The sequence below is a fragment of the Mustela putorius genome, unplaced genomic scaffold (assembly GCF_011764305.1).
Source record: "Mustela putorius furo isolate JIRA1106 unplaced genomic scaffold, ASM1176430v1.1 tig00000905_pilon_pilon_pilon, whole genome shotgun sequence".
NCBI classification, from domain to species: Eukaryota; Metazoa; Chordata; class Mammalia; order Carnivora; family Mustelidae; genus Mustela; species Mustela putorius.
In genome coordinates, this window is record NW_025421511.1 from 1,714,919 (window position 1) to 1,741,103 (window position 26,185).

The following is a 26,185-nucleotide window of genomic DNA, read 5'->3' on the forward strand; positions in this document are numbered from 1 at the left end:
TAATCTATTTAATCTACTCCAAAAATGAGGCCACAGCCTTTATTAAGCTTCTTATATTGCTTTAAGATACATACAGCAGAAATAATTAAGACATAAATAAAAAGGACATAGTCACAGGATGAAAGCAGATCTTCACTCAAAATCAACAGGGCAAATATACAAACAACACAGTCATATAAATACTTCATTAAAACCATGTGGTATCTATTTGAACTCAACACATAATAAGTAGTCATTTTAAACACAAGCCAATGTTTACCAAAAATATTGTATTAAGAAGGGGAAGCTTAGGTTTTTAAAAGGGAAAAATCATATATACAATATTTACTTTAAACAATGCAATGCACCTAGCAATTACAACAAAGACAGGCAAAAATAAATACCAAGTGTCATTACCATGCCCAGACTGTCTTTTTGGAGTTAACAGACAACAACAAACCAAAATCCTTAAAAATAACTTATGTTAAAGAGGAAGAAAAAAGGTACTTTTTCAAATGAGTAACAGTGGTGGAATTTCACATAGAAACTTGTGGAGGTGGAACTCTCAGGTTGTACTCAGAGGCAGGGTGTTGAGCTGGCAAAGCACACAAACCCTGAAACTAAATGCCTACTTTTCACTCCTGTCTTTTCCTTGCCTTTATTTTCTTGTCTGACCTTGAAGAATTTAAGTAACTTCTCAGGGTTCTCCTTTCCAAAATTTGGGTGGTAGAACATACCATACCCTAAAAAGTGTATCTGTGTACACTATCTACCTTGACCCTTGAACAAGATGGGGGTTAGGGCTGACAACGCCTGCACAGGTGAAAATATACCTATAACTTTTAACTCCCACAAAACTTTACCAATACTCTCCTGTTGACTAGAAGCCTTGCTAATGATATAATGTCGATTAACACATTTGTGTGTTCTCTGTAAAACATACTGTTTTCTTACAATAAAGTAAGCTAGTGAAAAGAAAATGGTAAACTCATAAGGAAGAGAAAATGTGTTTATAGCATTGTGTTATATTTATTGGAGGAAAAAACTGCACATAAACAGACCCATGCAATTCAAACCTGGGTTCTTCAAGTTCAACTCTGGAAACAATCAGAAATCCTTCCTAGGAAAGAGACATCTTTGTGTTGGAACTGAGTATTTACCTCAACACGATAAAGACGACTAAGACAAATCTAAGGAAAGTCAAGGGAAGAAATTACCAAAGTTAAAAGCAAAAAATAAAAAGAAAACCACAAAAGGATATTCTTGAATATTCGATGAAACAAAAAGCCTGATAGTTTGAAAGAAGCAATATTACAGATAAGCCTTTGTAAAATTTATTAAGAGAAGAATCTATTTACACAAATGCATAAGAAATGAGTGGGAATGTAGGTATGATTTTTAAAAACTGACCTTTTGAGGGCATGCGGTTGACTCAGTGGTTTAAGTGTCTGCCTTTGGCTTAGGTCATGATCTTGGGGTCCTGGGATCGAGTCCCACATTGGGATCCTGCTTCTCCTTCTCCCTCTGCCTGTTGCTCTGCCTACCTGTGCTCTCTCTCTGTCCAATAATTTTTTTTTTAAGTAAAGAAATAGAAAAAGAAAAGTTGATACTTTTACACAAGCACTTATTTTGATAGCTAGTATTCTTTTCATTTACTAGATGAAAAAAATGAGGCACAGATAGGATAAGTTATCTAAAGGTTGCACAGCATTACATGATAGAGCTGTGATCTTCCCAAACAACCCTACACTGAAATAAACATAATAAATTATGTGAGGAGGCATGTAAAATTAGAAAGGCCGATCATGTTGCCAAATAAATAAGGATTTTAGCTTTATAATCCTTTTTTTAAATTATCCTATAAGATTGACTGGATGCCAATAAAAACTCCAAGAGGGGTGCCTGGGTGCCTCAGTGGGTTGAAGCCTCTCACTTCGGCTCATGTCATGATCTCAGGGTCCTGAGATCAAGCCCCGCATCGGGCTCTCTGCTCAGCAGGGAGCCTGCTTCCTCCTCTCTCTCTCTGCCTGCCTCTCTGCTGCTTGAGATCTTTGTCTGTCAAGAAAATGAATGAAATATAAAAAATAAAATAAATAAAATAAAAACTCCAAGAATTTTTTTTTCTGGATCCTCACAATCCACTTTTAAAATTTATTGAGAAAAGTGAATAACTAAAAAACTAGGAAGGAAACTTTGAAAAAGAAAATCCCAATGTAAATCTTTGCTGTTGAAATAATGCGGTATCAGCACAGGGACCAATACGGTGAAAGGGTTAGGAGTGACTAGGGTAGACGGACTGTCTGGTGAAAGTGTTCCTAGAAAATGATCTATGCATATTCACTGTACCCTCTTAAACCAGAAAAATCTAACATCCAGTATTGATGTAGGTGTGTCGATACTGGGTGTAGAAGTTGGCTCCGTCTTTCTGAAGAGCAACTGCCGATACCCGTATCAAGACACACGCAATTCCATTTTCAGTTTTCTATTTTGGAAAAATGTTCACTTTTTTTTTTATTAGCACAATGTTCATTTTAGCGTAGCTTGGAATAGAGGACTACTGGAGAGAAAGTTAATGTTTATTCATAAGGACATGGTTAAATAGTAATGGTTAATGACTTTTAAAAAAAGGCGTATCTGTCCCGTGAAGTACTTTCCCCAGGTGCTTACGCACACATGTGTGCCTACATGAGCCCACGTGCATTCTATTCTCGGACATAAAACATCGTCTCAAACATTAAAATGTTCTTCTTAAGGAACAAAAAAAGATTTCCACACAGTGTGTTGAACTTAATCCCATTTATATAACAGAAAGATGACTTATAGGTGTACAGATCCGCGTGTAAACACATAGTAGGTGTCCTGGAAACATTTACATCAAAATCATAAAAGAATTTGCCTCTCGAGAGGGCAGCATGGGTAGTGGTGAGCGGAGATTTTTATTTTTCTTTGCTTACTTCTGTATGGATTACTTGAGACTATATTTGTATATTCTTTAGAGAATAGTGTTTTAAAATCCTAGGAAACTATGATCACCTAGGAGACTGGTCAGATTAAAATTCTACATGTTCATCAATACAGGTGATAGAATTACGTGTTTACATGGGCACATTGGGAGCCCATGTGGGGCAAATGTGTCTGTGTCTGCAGAGGTTTGTCTGTGTCTGTGTCACAATCCCTGTGAGGCACCTGTCGAGATCCGCAGGGATGCCTGCTGCTGGCTTTCAGACCACTGGGCAACATCTTATGAGCCTCCTCACGTTGGTTGTGAGAGCCTAGGATAACTTCATGAACGATCTGTCCTGGAAGGCTTGTTAGGTTTGCAATTTAGGAGGACCAACCAGAAGTCCTACCCAGTGCGAACAAAAACTTTTCCTCGAGCTGGTTCTCAGGCCACACGAGATGGTAGAGCCCATTGGACGTGCTGTGATGGCAGTTCTCCACGTCAGGTCCCTGGCCCAGTGGTATCTGTGTCACCTGCTCCAAGGTCAGTTGCCTGGGCTCCTCCAGACCCGCTGAATCGGACTGTCTGCAGCTGTCTGACCATCTCATGGGGGCTTAGGTCTGAGAGCATGGCTGTAGGTGTCAGACCACAGTCAGTGTTGAAAGATTGATCGCTCATCTATTAGCTATTAAGCACCATCTAGATCTGCATCGCTGAAAAGACCTAAAATGGGAGCCACATATTTAAGTTTCAATTTTCTAGTGAAAAGAAAAAAGGAAAAGGTGATATTAATTTTATTGCTATGTTTTATTTAACATAATATACTATCATTTCAGCATGTCATTGATGTAAACCTATACTTATAGATATTTTACTTTGGGGGGGACTATATCATGGAAATCCAGTGTATTTTCTCCCTACAGCTTGTTGTGTTTTTGTCCAGCTACATTTTGTGGGCTCAGTAGCCACATGGGGCTGGTGGCTGTCGGAAGAGCCCTTGCTTGAGGAGGAGCTAGGTCTCCATTACATACTGTATTGTGAACCGTCAATATTGGGTTGAATGCAGAATTATTTACTGTATCGGTTGAGGCCCAGATCCTCTGCTGTCGCTCCAACAGCCCCTGAGAGCAGACAGAACCTCAAGGGCTCTTAGTGTGGTGGATCCGCACTGTCCACTTGCCACGCGTGCCCTGCCACACGCCGAGTGGGTTGTGTCCTCCTCAGACTCCTACCCTGAGTCCTAACCCTCAGCGTGATCATATGAGGAGGGGGCAGTTCGGTGGCACCTTCATGAGTGAGATCAGTGCCCTTAGAAAAGAGATGCCACAGAGTTCCCTCACCCTTTGCATCGTTTGGGGACACAGGGAGAAAATGCCGACTGGGAACCAGGACGTAGCTTCTCTCCAGACGCTGAATTGGCCCGTGCCTCGGTCTCGGACCTGCAGCCTCCAGAACCGTGAGAGAGGACTGTCCGTAGCTCACAAGTCCTCCGGCGGTCTGTCCTGTCGGCCGCAACACGCCGAGGCACGCTGTGCCCATTATTTGTGGGGTCCAGCACATTCGGCCCCGTGGCGTGCGGTGGCCGCAGGTGCTCATTCCTGCCTAGTCCGAAGTGGAGGATCTTTCCCCAGGCCCAGGGCATGGATGGGGGTAGTCAGCCGTTCCTTCCAGGAGGGGACTGGGACTAGCAGCAGGTGTCAGGGGCTCGGGGCCGGAGGCCGGTGACGACAGCCAGCCGTGCTGTCTGCTCGCCGAGTCACGCGCTTATGGAGACGTGCGGGGGGCCGGCGGTCGCCTCCCCGGTGCTTGAAGGTCACAGACTCGGTGAAAGCCAGAGTACATCCTGTGTCCCGAGCTTCCACAGCAGTAATTTTGCCCAAATTTGTTTAACCTCCTCTTCCTTATATCTCAACTTGTAACATAGTGTCTTGGAACCCACAAATGTGGGCATCCCGGCAAGAGGCTTCTGGTGGCCCCAAGGTGGGTGGTCCGAGCAAGTTTGCTCTGAAAACCCCTCCACTCGGAGACGGCGCCTTCCCGTCCTTTAGCCCCGCAGAGTTTCTCTCTTGCTCTGTTTCTGTCCTTCTGCCTGATCTCCATTCATGCAGTTTGTCTGTCTGTCTTTGCGCGGAAATGCAGAATTTTTAGCCTTTTAGCTGTCTGACTTGCCCTTCCCATCCCTTGACTCTTTCTGTCCATCATTAAATTCGTGGACTTGCAGTGAGACTTCTGTCCATCCTTCCCAAATTCCTGTGTCTGCCTCATCAGTTGCTACAGTTAATTATGCCAATTAACAATCTATCCCTGCTTAGTGTGACCGACTTTTGGTCCCTATCAGGAATCGACCTCCCGCATTCATGACACTTGGATTTCTCCAAGTGCTGTGCTTGGTCTTACTCGTGGCCCTCAGTGAGGTTCTGCGCCCACCTTTCCGGGTCAGGCAACCCCTGCTCACTCTCCACGCACAGTCGTGTATCTCCCTCCGCCGGTCCTCACAGAGCGAGCTCCCTGGAAGTAGGGGAGTGGGGGGTCCCTCGTCTCAATGGCACATCCTGTGTCCTGAAGTGACCGCTTGGCTTGGTTCAGTCCCTGGCATTCCTGGATCACTATCCTCCTCAAATGTTCTTGTGTGAAAGATTTATAATAAAACCCAAAGCAATCCTGTTTTGGAAAAAAAAAAAATTAAAAACCTCTCCCTTTCCTCCTGCTTATTCTCTTGCCCCTCATCTTCTCTCTCACTGTCCTGCATTTCAAAGAACAGAATTTTTTTTTTCTTGAAGTATATATGCCATACAATATCCTGTTAAAGTGTACAGCATAATGATTTGATATTTTAGATGTTACAAAATGATCCCCATGATAAATCTAGTTACCATCTGTCACCTGAGTTACTACAATGTTATTGACTATATTTTCTGTGCTATGCCTTACGTCCCCAAGACTTATTTTATAGCTGGAAGTTTGTACCTCTTAATCCCCTTCATCTGTTTCACCCACTCCCAACCCTGCCCCCACTCTGATAACCAATAGTTTTTTCTTGTATCCACAAGTCTATTTCTGTTACATTTCATTTGTTTTTTTAACTTCCATCTCTAATGAAGTTATCAAGGTATTTGTCTTTCTCTGACTAATTTTACTCACCATAATACCTCTCCTATGTCCATGTTGTTGCAAATGGCAAGATTTCATTCTTTTGATGGCTGAAAGGGCGCCGGTGGAGCAGCAGATAGTGTGTCTGACGATGCATCAGAAGACTATGGCTGAGTAACACTTCACTCTCTTTTTCTTTATCCATTCAACCATAGAGAGAGAGAGACATTTAATTTGTTCTTGTATCTTGGCTATTGTAAATACGTCTGCATCAAACATAGGACTGCATAGATCTCTTTCAAATGGTGCTGTTTATCTTCAGATAAATACCCAGACGTGGAAGTACTAGATAGTATAGGAATTCTATTTTGAAATTCTTGAGGAACCTCCATGCTGTTTTCCATAATGGCTGCACTGGCTTGTGTTCCTGCCAACAGTGCATGAGGGTTCCTTTTTCTTCACACTCTCGCCAATACTTGTTATTTTTTATCTTTTTGATAATAGCCAATGGGACAGATGTGAGGCAATATTTCAATGTGATTTTGATTTGCATTTCCCTTATGATTAGTGGTGTTGAGCACCATTTCATATGCCTTATGGCCATCTGTATGTCTTCTTTGGAAAAACGTCTAAGTCCTCTGCCAAATTTTTAATAAGGTTGTTGTTTTTGGATATTAAGTTGTGGAAGTTCTTTATAGATTTGGAAATTAACCCCTTATATATGATTTGCAAATGTCTTCTCCCGTTCTATAGTTTGCCTTTTTATTTCGTTGATGGCTTCCTTTGCTGTGCAAAAGCTTTTTAGTTTGTTGTAGTCTATTTATTTTAGATTTCGTTGCCCTAGCCTGAGGAGACTGGTCCAAAAAAATATTGCTAAGACTGCAATCAGAGTGTTAACTGCCTATGTTTTCTTCTAGGAGTTTTATGGCTTTAGGTCTCACATTTAGGACTTTAATCCATTTTGAGTTAATTTTTATGTATGGTGTAAGGTATTAAGAATGGTCCAGTTTCATTGTTTTGCATGTAGCTGCCTATTAGGGCTTTGTTTTGGCCTCACATGACATCTGTTCTGGAGAATGTTTACCATGTGCACTGGAGAAGGATGTGTATTCTCTTGCTTTTCATAGAATATTCTATATATTATCTATTAGGTCCATTTTGTCTAATGTGTTGTTTAAGGCTGATGTTTCCTTAGTGTTTTTTCAGTCCATGGGATCTGTCCTTTGATATCAGTGGGGTATCAAAATCCTCTATGGATACTGTAATTATATCAGTTTCTCTCTTTAGGTCTGTTAATATTTGCCTTATACATTTAGGTGTTCCTATGTTGGGTGCATAAATATTTATAAATGTTGTATCTTCTTTTTGGATTGACCCCTTTATCATTATGTAATGTTCATCTTTGTCTTTTATCCCTAGACTTTGTTTTATAGTCTATTTTGTCTCTTAATGAGTATAGCTACCCCAACTTTCTTTTTGTTTCCATTTGCATGGACTATCTTTCACTTTCAGTCTGTATGCCCTTATATTTGGAGTGAGTCTCATACAGGTAGCACACAGATGAATTATTTTTTATCCATTCTGCTAGAGAATTTAGTCCATTTCTATTTTTTTTTTTTTTTTTATCACTCGGCATCAGGGAAATACAAATCAAAACCACAATGAGATATCACCTCACACCAGTCAGAATGGCTAAAATCAACAAGTCAGGAAATGACAGATGCTGGCGAGGATGCGGAGAAAGGGGAACCCTCCTACACTGTTGGTGGGAATGCAAGCTGGTGCAGCCACTCTGGAAAACAGCATGGAGGTTCCTCAAAATGTTGAAAATAGAACTGCCCTATGACCCAGCAATTGCACTATTGGGTATTTACCCTAAAGATACAAATGTAGTGATCCAAAGGGACACATGCACCCGAATGTTTATAGCAGCAATGTCCACAATAGCCAAACTATGGAAAGAACCTAGATGTCCATCAACAGATGAATGGATCAAGAAGATGTGGTATATATACACAATGGAATACTATGCAGCCATCAAAAGTCCATTTCTATTTAAAGTAGTTATTAGTAGGTATGTGTTTATTGACATTTTGTAAATTGTTTTCTGGCTATTTTGTAGTTCTTCTGTTCCTTTCTTCTTCTCTTGCTCTCTCTGTTGTATTTTGATGACTTTCTTTAGTACTATGCTTAGATTCTTTTCTCATTATCTACTTTGGATTTTTGCTTTTTGATTTTATGAAGCCTGCATGTATTTGCCTATATATGACAGTCTACTTTAAGTTGATTGCAAGTTAAGTTTGGGTACATTCTAAAACTCTGCATTATTATCCCCCCAACATTGTTTGATTTCATATTTTACATCTTTTTATTTTCTGTATCTCCTAACCATTACAGTTTTTGTTAAATTTACTACTTTTGTCCTTTAACCTTCATACTATGTTTATAAATGATTAATTTACCATATTTCCTATATATTTAACTTTACCAGTGATTTTTTTCTTTCCTTTTCTTTTCTTTCTTTGTTTTATTTTTTTTACTTTTTTTTTTTTTTACTCTTAAATGTTTTCTTGTAACTAATTAGTGCCTTTTCATTTCAGCTTAAAGAAGTCCTTCAGTATTTCTTCTACAACTAGTTGAGTGGTATAGGTTGATAAGCTTTGGGTTATCTGGAACAATCTGTATCTCTCCTTTGATTCTGAGTGACAGCCTTGTTGGGTAGAGTGTTCTTGATTGGATGGTGTTTTGTTATTTTTTTTTTTTTCCTTTCAGTATTTTGAATATATCATGACACTCCCTTTGGGCCTGCAAAGCTTCTGCTAAAAGGTCTGCTCATACTCTCGCTCAGAACCTTCCTGAAGCTGTGTTCAGACCTTGCTGCTTCAGCCTCGACACATCCCATCCTTTCATCCTGCAACTAGCAGTACAGAAAAAAAAAATTCCATATCATTTTCTTGCCCTGTACACACCTTGAGGTGAGTAAAAAAATTAAAATGAATTTTAACAGTGAGGGAAATTGTGCACATCCAGGCCAGTTAGTGTGGTAACCAGATCAGTGCGAAGTTCTGGGAGGTAATCGGTAATGAACATAGCATCGACCCCACTGGAAGCTACCACAGTGACAGTGACCTGCAGCTGGATCACATCTCCACATTCGACAATGAAGCTACACATGGCAAATATGTTCCTCGTGCTATCTTGGTGGATCTAGAACCAGGGACCATGGACTCTGTTTGCTCAGGTCCTTTTGGGCAGATACTAAGACCAGACAACTTTGTTTTTTGGTCACTCTGGGGCAGGAAACAACTGGGCCAAGGGCCACTATACAGAGGGGGCTGAGCTGGTTGACTCAGTCCTGGATGTGGTGAGGAAGGAGGCCGAGAGCTGTGACTGCCTGCAGGGCTTCCAGCTGACCCATTCACTGGGTGAGGGCACAGGCTCTGGAATGGGCATCTTGCTCATCAGCAAGATCTGAGAAGAGTATCCCAACCACATCATGAACACCTTCAGTGTGGTACCCTCACCCAAAGTGTCTGACACTGTGGTCGAGCCCTATAATGTCACCCTTTCTATCCATCAGTTGGTAGAGAACACAGATGAGTCATATTGCATTGACAATGAGGCCCTTTATGACATCTGCTTCTGCACTCTCAAGCTGACCATACCAACTTATGGAGACCAGAACCACTTCGTCTCAGCCACCACAAGTGGTGTCACCACCTGTCTCCACTTCCCTGGTCAGCTCATTGCTGACCTCCAGAAGCAGCCGTCAACATGCATTCCCACAGCTCCACTTCTTCATCCTGGATTTGCACCTCTAACCAGCTGTGGAAGCCAGCAGTATCAGGCCCTCACTATGCCTGAACTCACCCAGCAGGTCTCTGATGCCAAGAACAAGATGGCTGCCTGTGACCCCTGCCATGGCTGTTACCTCACTGTGGCTGCTGTCTTCATGGGTGAATGTCCATGAAGGAGGTAGATGAGCAGATGCTCAACATGCAAAAAAGAATAGTAGCTACTTTGTGAAGTGGATCCCCAACAACGTCAAGATAGGAGTCTGCAATATCCCACCTTGTGGCTTCAAGATGGCAGTCACCTTCATTGGAAATAGCACAGCCATCCAGGAGTTCTTCAAGTGCATCTCAGAGCAGTTCATGGCCATGTTCCTGTACCAGGCCTTCCTCTTCTGGTACACAGGTGAGGGCATGGACAAGATGGAATTCACTGAAGCTGGGAGCAACATGAATGACCTTGTCTCTGAGTACCTGCAGTACCAGGATGCCACCACAGAAGAGGAGGAAGATTTTGGTGAGGAGGCTGAAGAGGAGGCTTATGGTAGAGTGCTATCACCTCAGGCTTCTCCATTTCCTCAGCCTTCTTCCTCAGCTGCCCCTGTACTTTCCCTCAGAATTACATTTTCTGCCTCTGTCTCCTTTTTTTTTTTTTTTTTTTTTTTTTTTTTTTTTTTCCTTTTTTCTTTTTTTGGAAGTGGAGGGGGCAGGTCCTAGAACACAGTGCCTGGCACATAATAGGCACTCAATAAACACTTGTTGTTTGTTGAATATCTCCTCTCTTCCACTCCGGGAAACCTAGATTTCTGCCATTTTGGGTAACCCTGTATTTCCTTTTGGTGTCCCCTTCTCCCATCTGTCCTGTTGGTACTTCCCTTTGTTTTTTAAGATAATTCTTCAAGAAGCTGTGTCTCATCAGGTCCCATTTAGAACCAAGTGCTTAAAACCCAGTAGACAGCCACCATCCTAAGCCCATGTGGTAGCCTGGGGGAAAGGAAACCAAGCTACCTCATAGCAGTAGAGGTACCTATAAGGAAGGGGTAGCATATTCTATTCTAGAGCAGTTTGGAGAGGGATATCCAGCTCTTGAGACCTAATTTCCAGGAATTTCCCTGGCCCTCTCAGCTTCAGGAGAGGTGTTCACAGTATTATCTCTATTTATCATCTTCTTCCAAGCTGTGTCCTGAGCTGTTTCTTTTGCAGGGGTCTGCCTCACTCTGTTAAGCAGGATCCTTCCCTTTCCTACATAACCTCCTTCATATGTTGGATTCCTTTCTTTTCCCCTGGTTGGAGAAGGGGAAGAGGGACTAGCCTCCAGAAAGACCCTCCCTATCCCCACCTTTTCTTAGCAAATATCCAGCTCTGCTCTGTATATACAGAAAGGTTTGTACTGCCACCTAAATCTTTTGAATCATTCTTCCAGAAAGGGGCCAAGGAGACCCTCCCATCTTTGGCAACATCTCATTTTTTCCTTTTGCTATTCCCTGTAGGACAGGCTTCATCTTGTCCTACATTTCAAATTTCCGTTTTGTGTTGAACTTGCTTTTTTTTTCATATTGAAAATATAACATTGCCCCAAGAGCCAAAAATAAATGACAGCTGGAAAAAAAAAAAAAAAGTCTGCTCATAGTCTTAGGGGGAATTCCTTTATACATAACAAGTTGTTTTTCTCTTGCTACTTTTAAGATTATTTATCCCTAGATTTCAGTACTTTAATTATAATGTGTCTTGGCATGGATCTCTTTAGGTTCATTTTTTTTGGAACTCTCTGGACTTCCTGGACTTGGATGTATGTTTCCTTTCCTACATTAGGGAGGTTTTCAGGCATTACTTCAAGTAAATTTTCTTCCTCTTTCACTCTTATTCTAGAATCCCTATAATGAATGTTACTTCATTTGATGTTGTCCTATAGGACTTTTACGCTATCTTTATTTTTTTTTTTAATTCTTTAAAAAAATTTTTTTCCCTGCCCTGTTTGGGTGAGTTCCACTGCTGTCTTCCGGCTCTGATTTGTTCTTCTACTTCATGTAGTCTGCTGTTGAACCCATGTAGTGTATTTTTAAAATGCAGCCTGCTATTGAGCCCTATAGTGTATTTTTAAATTTGGCTATTGTATTCTTTAGTTCTATGACTTTTGTTAAGTACTTTCTTCTATTTTCTGTCTATTTGTTGAAGTTCTCATTGCATTCATTCATTCTTCCAATTTTGGTGAGCATCTTTATGACCATGACTTTGAACTCTTTATCTGGTAAGTTACTTATCTCTACTTCATTAAGGTCTTTTCCTGAGGTATTGTTGTATCCCTTTGTTTGGAAAATATCCCCTATTTCCTCATTTTGCTTGACTCTGTGTTTGTTTGTATGCATTAGGCAAAACATCTACCTCTCCCAGTCTTGAAGGAGTGTCCTCATGTATCTTGAAGTAGTGTCCATGTGTAGGAGGTTAGCCTTATCATTCAACCTTACACAAATTTTTGGTTGTCTTTTGAGTCTTTGTGATTATCTAAACTGCCTGATTTACTATTTTTAAGTTCCAATTGTTTTGTTTGCCAAGATCGGTCTGTACTCCAAGGGGAAGTATCTCAAGAGTACACACTGTACAGTCCTTTGGGGCCACATTTATAAACCCTGCTATCCTCTAGACTGGGCAGTCTGAATGTGTGCCCCGAGTGACAGTTGGGAAAATCAGGGCTCTAGTATATAAACTCTTTTCTGGGAGGTACCCACAAGATGTAGCAAAGCAAAGGCGGGATGCAAAGATGGCGTACCTGGCCTACATCCCTTAGAGCACCTCCATAGCCTCTAGATGTGTGGTCATTCTAAAGCCTGCCCCCCATTGCTGAAGTTATAGGATAAGTAAATAAATCATAGTTTCTCCTTCTTCTCCTTTTCCTCCTCCTTCTTCTTCATGCCCTGGGAGGTGGTAGTCTGCCAGGAAATGTCTCTTTTATTGTTTCAGTCCCATGGGACACTGAAGTACAAGTCCCCAGTTCACCAGATCCAATGCCTAAGGGGTATCTCCTGTGTGGACTACATGTATCCACTGGTTTTAGTAAGGCGGGAGGGGAGTATAGGGCCAGGACACACCAGTGGAGCATGCCAGTGCTAGTGCTGGCAAGATAGATGGAGAGCACAGAATTGGTGCCTACCAGTACCTCCATTCCTGGAGGGAGTCCTAATAATCCCTTGCCTCTCCAGAGCATGCTTTAAGATCAGCAAATGAATCTTTTTTTGCATATGGTTCATGTGCTTTTCCAAATTCCTTTGTGCTGTGTCCTGGCATTAGTGAGTCTGTGTGTGCCCTTTCAAAGTAGAATCTCAGTTCCCTAGGTCCTTGGGGTCTCCTGAATGTAAGCCAGGTTGGTTTTCAAAGCCAGATGTTTTGGGGGCTTGTGTCTCTGGTGCAGGTCTCTAGGGTTGGGGTACTTGATGTGAGGCACAAACCCCTCATTTCTTAGGGAGAATCTCCAGATTGTGAAATTGCTCCCTAGTGAGGCTTGCCTTGCTGGGGGTGGGGTGTTGGTGAGACTCTATCTCTGTATCTCCTGTTTACCCTGATGTGACCCTTTTATCAGTTGTTGTAGAGAAGCTGTTCTGCTTGTTTTTGGATCTTTTTCAGACCCATATGTAGCTGTAGAGTTGTGTCCATGGGAAAATGTGAGTTTAGGATCTTCCCATGCTGCCATCTTGAACTGCCTCTTCCACTTCTTGATTATATGGCTCATTTATTCTAGCTCTTGGTAATATGGGTGGCATCTTATCTTGGCCTTTATCAGAAACTTAGGTTGGGACATAGAATAGGTTACAGTTTTTCTTTCACTGTTTTACTGCACAGTGGGTTCTTTGGTCTGAGATAATACTGTTTGGGATATAATGTTAATAGAGAAAGCATCATGGGAGTCCTCAGAGTGTGGCACTTGTTAGGGCATGGTAGGCATAGAAGCCAAGTACACACTGATTCCTCAGAGCGGGGTGCCTTTTTAAGGACTCATTGTTTGTCATTGCTGATAGTGGATTAGATATTCTGTAGTGTTTGTCCCTATGTTAGCTGTTATCAAAAGGAGCTTGTGTCTCGGTCTCATGAATAGGTTCTTTATCTACCACTAAAGGTGACTAAGTTCATGGACACATTGCCTCAGCCCTATGACACTAGGAAGGGAGATTTATACCTGTGACAGAAGTCATCCTTCCCACCTTCATTGGAAATAGCACAGCCATCCAGGAGTTCTTCAAGCGCATCTCAGAGCAGTTCATGGCCATGTTTGTAGGGAAAGCTCCATGGTGGTCATGAACACGAGTGTCAAGGATCTGCCTATTCTATGCCTGTCCTATAGGTTCAGTAATCTCTCTCCCATACTTTCAGGTGTTCAGTCTCCCTGTTGTTTTTTCTGTTTTGCTCCTGAACAAAACGCTGGGTAACCTCTGCCTTGGAGTATATACCTCAGCCAGTTCTTTCTCCATTTAAAGTAGATCTCCAAGTTCACCACTTCCTGCTCAATCCACTAAAAGCATCATTTTCACTATTGCCCTTTAAGGCCACTTCTGGAAGTGGCTGTAATGCGACAGTTTCTCATTTTCTGATAGTAACCACAGGATGCACTGACCCATGTAGGAACTAGGCACACATTCTTTCTTCTTTCATCAGTTGTTCTAAAGAACCCTTCCACATGTGAATTGACAGGAACATGTCATTATTTCGTGCATTTAATTTTCTCATACCTCTGGATCTGCAAAGACTCTGCTCAAAATTTGCTACTCATCTCACAGTGGATGGTTGACGGGCCAGTAAGAGCCAGTGCCTCAGTGGCACTGGTCATATCGGCTTCTAATGGACAGCTGCAGATATGTTGTCACCTGGTCTTGTAGTCTGGGTATCAGGTTCTATGTGTTAAGTCTCCTTTCAGGGATTGCCAGAGATGCCAGACAGTATTTTTAACACCACTGATCTACAGGGCTCTAAGGCCATGGAGCTTGCACAGAGTCTGAACCTACAGAAACTCTCTCTGGCTTTGGCTGAACTTAAACATGGAGCTTTCTGTGTTCCCTCAATAAATGGGTCAGGTTGGATTTCCAAGTGTCATGCCTGTTGCCTACAAAATCCAAAGAGGCAGTTGTGTTTTTAGTATTTACCCAAATTAGTTGAAAACCTACATCCCCGCAAAACCTGCACACAGGTGCTTTTAGCAGGGTTTTTTTTTTTTTTTTTTCATAATTGCCCCAAATTGGAATCAAGCAAAATGTTACTCAGTTTTTCTTGAGTTGATGTAGGGATGAAAATTCATAAAAATATCTGCTTTTTAAAATGGAAATGAACAAGACAATTATAAAATTTAGATAGAAGAAAAACTAGAGTGCCTGGGTGGCTCAGTTGTTAAGCCTCTGCCTTCAGCTCGGGTCATGATCCCAGGGTCCTGGGATCGAGCCCCACATTTGTCTCCCTGCCTGGTGGGAAGCCTGCTCCTCCCTCTCCGAATCCCACTCCCCCTGCTGGTATTTCTGCTCTTGCTATCTCACTCCTTCTGTCAAATAAATAAATAAAATATTTTAAAAAGAAGAAAGAAAAAAATGGTCAGGAATATGTAGGACACTTCTGAATGTGCATTCATACAATGGAATGTTATTCAGCAATAAAACTAAATGAGTTGTCAAGCTTAGGATACTAAGATAAACAAACTCTCGTCCATCCAGAAAATGAGATATTATTCAGTGCTTAAAAAAAAAAAAAAAAGCTATCAAGCCACGAAAAGACACAGAGGAGCTTTAAATGCATATTACTAAGTGAAAGAAGCCAATGTGAAAAGGCTTCATACTGTGTAATTCCAACTTCGTGACAAAAGGCAAAACTATGTACATGGTAAAAAAAAAAAAAGGGGGGGTGTATGTGTGGAAAGGGGGCTTGGGTTATGGATACTGGGGAGCGTATGTGCTATGGCGAGTGCTGTGAAGTGTGTAAGTCTGGCGATTCACAGACCTGTGCCCCTGGGGCAAATAATACAATAATACATTATATGTGAATAAAAATAATTAATAATAAAAAAATCCGTAATTGCCAGGGGAGGAAAAAGGGGATGAATAGGTGCATACAGGGATTTTTAGGGCAGTGACACTATTCTTAATGGTACTGAAATGGTAGTTACAAGTTACTTTGCACCTGTCAGAACACATAGAATGTACAATGTCAAGAGTGAACCCTAGTTTTATCTATGGACTTCAGTTATTAATAATATATAAATATTGGTTTATCAGTTGTAACAAGTGAATGCCACTAATGCAAGGCATTAATAATAGAAGAAATTGTGGGGGAGATGAGAGTGGGCTCTCACCTTACAGATAAGAACTCTCTATCCTTCATGTAATTTTTTTGTAAACCTAAAACTGCTCTAAAAATAAAGTCTATTAGAGAAAACCCAGAGAGGCCCACCAAATGCTATTCTTTTTGAGTAGTAAACTTTGGGAGATAGAAGGACTTGCCCTGTATCTTTGAGGGAGTATTATGATATGTCCTAGAGCACCGGACCCCTGAAGCTCTTTTAATAGATTAAGTCCCTGTATCTTAATGGGACCCTCTGGCACCAGGGTACTTACTACTTGTTGTTCTCCAGGTTCAGGCATAATGATTTAATCAATACTGGATCAAAGTGATGTTCAAAAGCATGTGAAGATAAATGAGGCCCCTGTGAACTATATTATAAGAGAGAGTAAGAGTTGGCATAGATGGAGTGCAAAACAGTGAATTTGCCCTCCCCATTATGTGAAGATAAACTGCTTTGTTTTCTTCCTACTGAGAAGGTTTTCACTAAATTATCAGCTGTCACATCAAGTGCCAGAGTCTGTGTCGATCTCCTGTGGTGATGATCCCAAGTGTGGCGCAGTCGCTGCCATGGGCTCTACCGGCTTACATTTATAGCTGTCAGCCTTCATCTGTCATGAGCCACCTGAGTTTTGCAGGAGCCACAGAGGCACCTTGAGGAGGGTCCTAGGAGCTGGTGGCCATATCCCCGCATAAGTCTTGGATGGCTGGGCCTCTGGAATTGCTCAGGGGATGCAGCATCGCTGTGTAGTGTCTGGTCCGCAGTGGGGAATAGCGTCAGGGCAGGGAGGGTACTAAGAAACGCATGCGGCTACCCCAAGCCTCACCCACTTTCGGGAGTTTAGGTGCTTATACCTCCAGGTGCCAACTCCTGGGCGTGCTGTCTGCTGACGGCCAGCATCTGAATCCCTCCCCTAGAATTTCTTACACTGAAGGAGCTTTCTCTTCCCAGATTTAGCCCCCATCCCCCAGGTTCCCACTTCTGATGGTTGATGTAGGAAATCCCCAAAAACCTATGGAATAATGATTAGAAATATAAGCACAGTAAACATTTAATCATACAATTAGACAAGGGAATTTATAATAGCATCTGATGATATCATGTATGTAGGAATAAAACTAGACAGTAGATGTGTAAAATGTCTATGTAAAAGTCCTAAAATTTTACAGAGATCTAAAGTAATACACAGGTGAATCAATTTGTAGTGATTCTTTATATATTGTAAACCTAATTCTTTGTCCTGTGAATACATAAGACTTAATGTTGTGAAAATTAGGGATGCCTGGGTGGTTCCATCAGTTAAGCATCTGCCTTTGGCTCAGGTCATGATCCCAGGGTCCTGGGATTGAGTCTTGCATTGGGTTCCCTGCCCTACAGTGAGTCTGCTTCCCTCTTCCTGCTGCTCCCCTTGCTAATGCTTGCTTGCTTTCTGACAAATAAATAAAATTGTTTAAAAAATGTACAAATTTTAATTCTTCTCAAATAGATGTACAGATGCAATGCAAATCCAATCAAAATGTTATGGGCTCCGCCCACCCCACCCCCTCCTCCATGGAACTCAACAAGATGATTCTACATTTATATGGAGCAAAGATATGGTAGATGATGGTAGGGCACTTGTGAAGAAAAAGGGCAGAAAGAAGAGACTTGTCTTAATAGACGTTATTATGAATGTGTGATATTGGCTCAGGATCAGACAATTGGCCAATAAACTAGCGTTTTTGTAGAAGACCAACACATGCCATGTATCTGATCAGTCAGGAGAGGTGGTGGGCTTCATAGAACTGGAGAATAGCTATATTTCTGACAATGACATTGAATTACCATCTCATATATTAATGAGTTAACTGCAGAAGAATTAAGGAATTAAACAAAAAACAAACTCTTTATTATGTTTTTATTTAAATTCAATTAGCCAACATCATTAGTTTCAGATGTAGAGGTCAGTGATTCATCAGTTGCGTGTAGCACCCGGTGCTCATCATATCATGTGCCCTCCTTAATGCCCATCATCACCCAGTTACCATTTCTCCTCACCCTCCTCCCCTCCCCAGCAACCCTCAGTTTGTTTCCTAGAGTTAAGGGTCTCTAAATGGTTTGTCTCCCTCTCTGATTCCTCCCATCCTCTGTGATCTTCTGTGCTGTTTCTTATATTTCGTATATGATTAAAACCATATGATAATTGTCTCTCTCTGACTGGCTTTTTTCATTCAGCGTAATACTGTCCAGTTCCATCCATATTGATATAAGTGGTAAGATTTCGTCCTTTCTGATGGCTGAGTAACAGCCCATCATCTATCTGGACCACATCTTCATCCATTCATCTGTTGATGGTCATCTTGGCTCTTTCCACAGTTTAGCTATTGTGGACATTGCTGCTATGAACATTGAGGTGCTTGTGCCCCTTTGGATCACTCTGTCTGTATCTTTGGGATAAATACCCAGTAGTGCAATTTCTGGCTTGTAGGGTAGCTCTATTATTAACATCTTGAGGAACCTCCACACTGTTTTACACAGTGGCTGCACCAACCAAGAGTGTAAGAGGGTTCCCCTTTCTCCACATTCTCACCAACATTTGTTGTTTCCTGTCTTACTCATTTTAGCCATTCTGACCAGTGTGAGATAATATCTCATTGTGGTTTTAATTTGCATTTCCCTGATGCCAAGTGATGTGGTGCATTTTTTCATGTATCTGTTGGTTATTTGTATGTTTTCTTTGGAGAAATGTCTGTTCATATCTTCTGCCCTTTTCTTGACTTGATTATATTGGGGGGGGTGTTGAGTTATATAAATTCTTTATAGATCTTGGATACAAATGAATATAATCTTAGATACAAATACATTTTCAAATTATAGGTGAAAGTCTTTGGACCTTGGAATGAACAAGTTGCTTAAATAAGATACAAAGTGCTTTGATTATGAAAGAAAAAATGGTAAATGACTATGACAGTAAGCTCTCTTGTTCATCAACAGATATTTTAAAGTAAAAAGATATAAAAAATAAAAAGATATAAATGAGTACAAAACACAAGATTTTCACAAACACAATTGAAAAGACCTATCAAGAATATATGCAGAATTTTTACAAAACAATAAGAAAAATAATTTCATAAGAAAAAAAAACTTGGCAAAAGATAAACAAGCATTTGATTGAACAAAACATATTTTGTCCACTAAAATATAAAATGATTTTCAATATCATTAGTAATCAGGAGAATACAATTAAAGAGTGAGTTACAATTTTATGTCCAAAAATGAAAAATTCTCTAAAATGAAAAACTCGACACTATCAAGTTTTGTAACAGGTATGAATCCGTGGAATCTATTAGACATTACTGGTGATCATCTCAGTTGTCCTAGCTTCTTTAGAAAACACATTAGTGTTAATTCCTCAAGTTAAATATTGACTGATCTCATGTCCCAGCAATCCCACCAAAGTGAAGACCTTAAACATGTTCTTCAAGAGATATGAACAAGAGTATTTGTAGCAACACTGTTTATAAAAACAAACACCTGGCAACAACCCAATTGTGCATCCACAGGAAAATGAATGAATAAATTGTATGTTTTATAATGGAATATTATCAGGTCATATCTCAAACTGACTACAGGGGCATTGAACTCCATGGATGATTTTTAGTAAAAAAATTAAGTGGAAAAATGAGTCCCAGTACATATATATATGGTCAAAGTCCAAACCACCTACATATATGATATATATGATATGATACATATAACACACATCTGTATGTTATATGATATATATGTGTTACATTTGTATAGTACTTTTCAGGAATGTGTACAGATGCAGTTAAACTCTCCGAAAAATAAAGTAACAATGAATTGGTTTCAGGACAATGCTTAACTGGGGTGTGGGAAGGGGTGGCATATCCTCTTCAAGGTCATAGCCTTTATTTTATTTTGTTTGTTTTGTTTGGTGGGGTTTGTTTTGTTTTAGAGAGAGAGTGTGCACATGAGCAGGGGTGAGGGGCAGAAGGAGAGGGAGAGAGGGAATCCCAAGCAGGTTCCATGCCCAGTGTGGAGGCTGATGCAGGGCCCTGAGCCAAAATCAGGAGTTGGACCCTTAACCAGCTGAGCCACTTAGGCGCCCAAAATGGAGTATTTGTAAATATGTTTTACATTATGTGAAAAAGCAATAATTAAAGGGTCACTTATGGACCAGTGATGAAAGCGTGTCATGAATGGATAGTAGGGATAACCCTTTGCCCTGAGGTGCTAATGGGGAAAGATAGAGTAACTCTCTTTGTACATACATTGATTGTTTCATACATGTGTGAGTCTCTCTATTCACCATGGCGAACAGTAGAATTGTTAGTTACAGGATATTTGAATTGTAAATGTTGATAAACACTGCCAGTACTCTAGGTTGAACTTACTTGCCCTTCCTGGAGCAATACATGAACACACCTATTAGCTCCTGTTTCTGTCAATACAGAATGCTCTCATTTATTTGAAATTTGCAGGAAGACAGGTGAAGCCTATCTCATTGGAATCACTGTGATTTTATTGTTGAGAATTATTACCTTGTATTTAAGGTATATTTGAATTTCTTTCTCTGTAAAATGTCTTCTCAGCTTTACATTTTTGTCCAATTTCTTTTGGGTTTTTTCTTACCAATGCTTAGATCATTATAAACTAAGAAGACTAACCTTTCCTTTATGGTAATGTTGGAAATACTTTTCCTTATTTGTTTCTTATCTTTCTACCTGAGTTTTTTAAATCATGCAGAAATTATTTTTGTAGTTAGATTTGTCAATTTTTACTTTGATAATATCTGAATTGTATGCCTTAATCAGAAATGGTTGCTCTCCAAGAATATGAACAACTTTATTTCCCCCCAAAAGTACTTTTTGTCTCATTTCTCAAGTTTAAAAATCTGTCCCACTGGCTATTTCTTGGAGGTCAGTTGGAGATGGACATTTTCCCACAAATGTCTCTCTTGTTGTCTTCACATTATTGACATTTTTTCCCTGCTGATGTGAAATGTCCTCATTATTCACTACAATTCTCTATGTGCATCTGATGTAGGGTTTTCCATCTTGTTTCACTGATCTGTTTATCTAATCAGCAGTGCTGCCTTGTATCTTTTAGACACTATTATACTGTCTGGTAAGGAATAGTTTTTATTATCTGTGTTTCCTAGATTTTACAGATAATTTTTTTAATGGGCTTCATTATTATTTTCACTTTTTCTCATGTCCCCTTTCCCTTGAAGGGGCATTTAATTTTTATTCCTCTTGGGCTTCCTGTAGACTTGAGAATTGCCCATGGAGACTCGCTTGGACCCACAGAGTAGGAGTGGTCATGGGATGCATCGTGTCCGACCAGCATTTCCAGGGCCTTCCAGTGTGTAGCTGTGTTTACCTCCAGTCATGAGAGGTGCGGTCCTGGGATAGGGGCAGAGATCTCAAAGGTTTCTCTCTGCAGGAAAGCTTACTAATACAGTCTAATTAATCCTCATAACTATCTTATAATTTGGCAGCCTGTACTTGCCTGTTTCTATGGATTCCTTTTCTCTAAACATAATTCTCTAATATACTTTTAAAGTATACAGCTTACTTTTAAATTATTTTTACCCACAAATTTTAATCATAAGCCTTTATCTGTAATTATTTTCACCTATGCCAGTCTTCAATCATAAATGATTATTTCCAAGGGTTCAGAAGGACTGTTGAGTCGACTTTTCTATCATGCTAGTAATGTGAGTTCATGCAACTCATGAGTCCTTCTCTCCTTCCTTATGGAGGCTTCCTCACCTGTGGATGTTAAGCGCACTGACTGGGTGGGAAGGGGCCGCATGGAGGAAGGGGCACGTGGCCTGGGGTAGGCTCTCTACTCCCCCTTCCCCAGAGGGCACACCCACTCACTCACTGGGATCACCATGAAGAACAAACATCAGTGCACCAAAGACACAGTTCAGTCGTTTATTTCTCTAAGTGAAATTCATGTTTTCTTGTCTACAAGATGTGGATGATGAAATTAATGGCCCAAGACAATGAGAGAGAGACCCCTGGTTTCCATCACTGCCCCCAGTGAACTCCACCTGAGTTCCCATCAGTTCTGGGCTCGGCCAGCTGGTGCTTTCCATGAGCTCGCAGCAGCTGTCCTCGGGATCCTGGCAGGCCTTATGGAACGCCACGGCTTCCTTCTTCTCCAGCTCTCGCTCCCCATATTGGGGAGCTGTTGACTCTGTTGGCATCTGCTGGCACTGTTGACTCTTTGATACATACTTGCACTGTTTTTCTGTCACAAGTGTAATCTGACCCCGCTCACTGCTCAGGGTACCCAGTCTGTCTCCTGTCCCCACAGTCATTGCAGGAATGACCGGCTCCTCTCCACTGTGGTCCTGTCCCTTCACTTAGTTCTCAGTGCACCACTGGTGTTGTACTTTAACCCCTTCCTGATGGTAGAGAGAAGGCAGCTGTTTTGATTGTTTCCTAATTGCTCTTTGTTTCAGATTTTTCTGCATTAGGTCTCTTGGACAGAGTGACAGTCCTATTGTCTGAACGAACCCCTGCACTCTGGCAGTGAGTGGTCTTCAACCTCAAGCTGCTTCTCTCTGCTCATGGCATGAGATTGCTGCCCACCTGTCTACTAGTCATGCCAGCTCCATGTGGACCTTAAGGTACAGGGTTTTATCTTGACTTTGCTATATTTTTTTTTCTGATTGTTGGGGTGGACAAAATAAGATAGGAATGCTATGTCTTACTAGAAACAAATACGAGTTCTAGTGAGAGTTTCAGAAAACTCCTTTGGTTAGTGTGAATGATTTCAGTCTATTGCTCTTCCTAATATTAATTTCAGGCATGTTGTTTCCATATTAGGTGATGAATTCATAAAGGAAATCAAAAGCATACACCATCTCCTTGCCAATGACAAAGCACTGTCAGATCATCTGCAGCTTACATCTGTAGGATAATTTCAGGAGCACATTACTCATCTTTGAGATATTGAGTGTTCAAGTGACATTTTGTAAATATTTTCGAGCTGCTAAGGTTTCAAGGATGTGTGAGGTTTAGAGCTACACTACCGGCCAGAGCTGCGACTAGTTAAAACACACTCCAGGTGTGACATGTTTGGGAGAGAAGCGGGATATCTGAAGTTATACCAAGTGGATGAAAACATCATGCTGTTCAGGAAATGGTCACCTTGTGTGTGCCTGTGTGCATGGATGGGTATGGTACATCATTTCCATTACAGTCTTATTAGAGCAACTATAAAAATCTCAACTAACTGCATCAAGAAGAAATCTTTTTTTTTTTTTTTTTGGTGCGTATTTTTTGGCCCAATCTTTGCTTACCGCACTGTTCTTGCCTTATGCCCATCTGTTTTGGAAGGGTTCTTGCTTTTTATAAGAATTTTCATGACTTCTTCCAAAAATTTTCCTGTTTTTGCCTATGCTCGTGTTCAAGGGCTAAATTTTAACCTTCGTCAATACTAATTAAAGGAGGTGCTTTCATCAACAGGCACTGTAAACTTTCTCACCATTATGCTTGTGGAAAGCGCTTCTCCTCTAGACACACGGTGCGTGCCATAGCTTGGCTGGGAGTCTGCGTGTCTGCTCAGGGGTCTCTGTGTCCTTGGATGTCTACCTTTAAAAGCACTGAAAAAGTTTTCAAGTCCTTTGCTTTTCCGTTGGAGGATAATTTTAGATTGAATTAGAGCAGAAGTTGGCAGAATAATGGGCTCTACCATATGTCCATTGTAGCACTGCTGAGCTCCTCTACCTGCGGTGGCCTGGAGTTTTGCAAGGTGGTGATTTTTGTATCCGGTCATGATTTCCTCATCAGTAGAGGGTTTTGTTGGGGGACCTGTGGCCGCATGTCAGGACTAATGCATTTTGATATCACTTTACACTTTGGACTGTATTTAAAGGCTTCTTTGTACATGCAGGGCAGACATAGTGTCCTTTCATGGTATCACTGGGGAGTCTCTAGAATCCCTCCTCCCCAAAGGCCTTCAGAGGGGCTGTCGTCTGCAATAACATTGATCGTCGCATCAAGTAGGTTGTGTTTGTCTGCTCCTATCTGTCTGCCGTGATAAAAGCACCCTAGACTAGGTGGCTTCTACAAGAGACATTTATTTCTCACAGTTCTGGAGACTGGGAAGTCCAAGCCCAAGGCCTGTTCCTTTCTTCGTCTCATTTCACTGGAGGCCATCTTCTCGCTGTGTCTTCCCATGGCAGGAGGGGTGAGCGAGCTCTCTGGGGGTCCCTTCTGTGCACACTAACCCCACTCTTGAAGACTGCACCCAGTGATCTGATCCTCGCCCAGAGGCCCCCACTTCTGATAAACGCACACTGGGAGTTAGGTTTTAATATAAGAATTTAGTCTATAGCGTTGTTTTTTTTTGTAAGTAATAAGATTAGAGGGTTTAATATTTTAACTACGGTTAGATTAATACCCCTTTTCAGTGTAATACTGAAATGCTCAATGGCAGATACAACTAAGAATGACAGCGTTTGAGTTCTCAAGTGAGGACAGTGCTCCAGAGTCCATGGCGCCCTATGAGCACGCCATCCAGTATTAGTCTTCAGGCTCGCTGGCATGCAAGAGGAAACCCCGCTGACCTCGCAGAAGGGCTGGTTTGTTTCCTGTTTTTGCACAGCCTGAGCAGACAGGTGGGTGCAGGGCTCTCCACCTCCTTAGTCAGAGCTCCTGGCCGTTTTCCTTTTATGATGCTGTCATATAAACCAAAGTCCTCCCGCGTCACAGTAGACTGGGTGGGGACAGAGACCCGGGGCCATTGGGATGCGGAGCACAGCACTTCCTCCCATTTCCTGTTGGAGCAGAATCTGGTGCCATGTTCACAGGAGTGGCACAGGAAGCAGGCACAGGACATGGGGACTGGTGACGCATGAGGCCCCTGCTGTGCTCTTGCTATGGGCTGAAAATGTTCCCCTCAAATTCCTGTGCTGAAGCCCTCACCCCCAGTAACTCCACATGGAGATAGACCCTTCAGGAGGTACATGAGGTTAAGTGAGGTCACTGCGGTGGGCCTCATCCTGTCTGGCTTCTGTCTTCCTGAGGAGAAGAAAAGATTAGGACACAGAAAGCTCGGAGGAAGGACCAGGAGAGGATACAGTGGGACCACAGCTATTCGCAAGCCAAGAAGATGACCTCAGGACCAGCCATACCCGCCGATACCGGTACTTTGGATGTCCATCCTTTACAAGTATGAGAAAACAGATTTCTGCAGTGTAAGCCCCTCAGTGTATGGTATTTTGTTTTGACAGCCTTATCAATCCAATTCAATTCTGTAAGAGCAATAACTTAAAATTTATAAATTAATTTGGGAAGAATTGACAGATTTATCCTATTGATTTCTTGCCTCGTAGGGATTGATTCTTCATTTATTTAAACCATCTTCTAGGCCCTTGTCTATGGTTCTCTAGTTTTCTTGATACAATCAAGCATGTATTTTAAAGCTGATTTTCTTGGCAGTATTTGTCCGTTATTTTTTTTGTGAAAAGGATGTTTTTCAATATGTTTTCCTGATTATTATTTCTGGTGTAAAGGGAAGTTATTGATTTTTTAAAATAATATTTTGCAACCTGTGTATCCCACTGAGCTCTCTTCTTAGTTCAAATACATTTCCATTTGTCTTTCTTGAATGCTGCAAATAAACAATCTTTCTATTTGTTATGGCAGATAATCTGATATTATGCAAACGCATTCAGCACAGATTTTCTGTATTTTCTTGCTCTAAATGCAGCTGCGTGAAAGAATGCATGCTGTTTCCCTTTACACCTATCAGTTTCTCCTTTTGTGAAAAAGCCAGTATTTGTGTTATTTATCTCTACGGTGTATTCTTGGAGGATCCCTGTTTCTGTTCCATCGTCATGGTGGATTATACCCTCTCATAGGAAATCCCCCTTTAATTTTATTTTGACTTTAAATTCTGTCTTGTTCTTCTTAACACGGTAATCCTTCTCTTCTTGAAGTTATCATGACTTAACATAACTTATGGATGTTTTGTGTTAGCTTTTGTCATGTGTTTCGTTCTGGTGGTGGTATTCACTTATTGTAGAAAGTAAGTAATTCAATCTGAGAG

The 26,185-nt window shown here is 41.2% G+C and overlaps 1 pseudogene; it reads left to right on the plus strand.

Moving 5' to 3' along the window:
• The first annotated feature begins 9,232 nt into the window (after nt 1–9,232).
• LOC101688236 overlaps nt 9,233–26,185 on the plus strand; it is a 32,624-nt pseudogene continuing 15,671 nt past the window's right edge.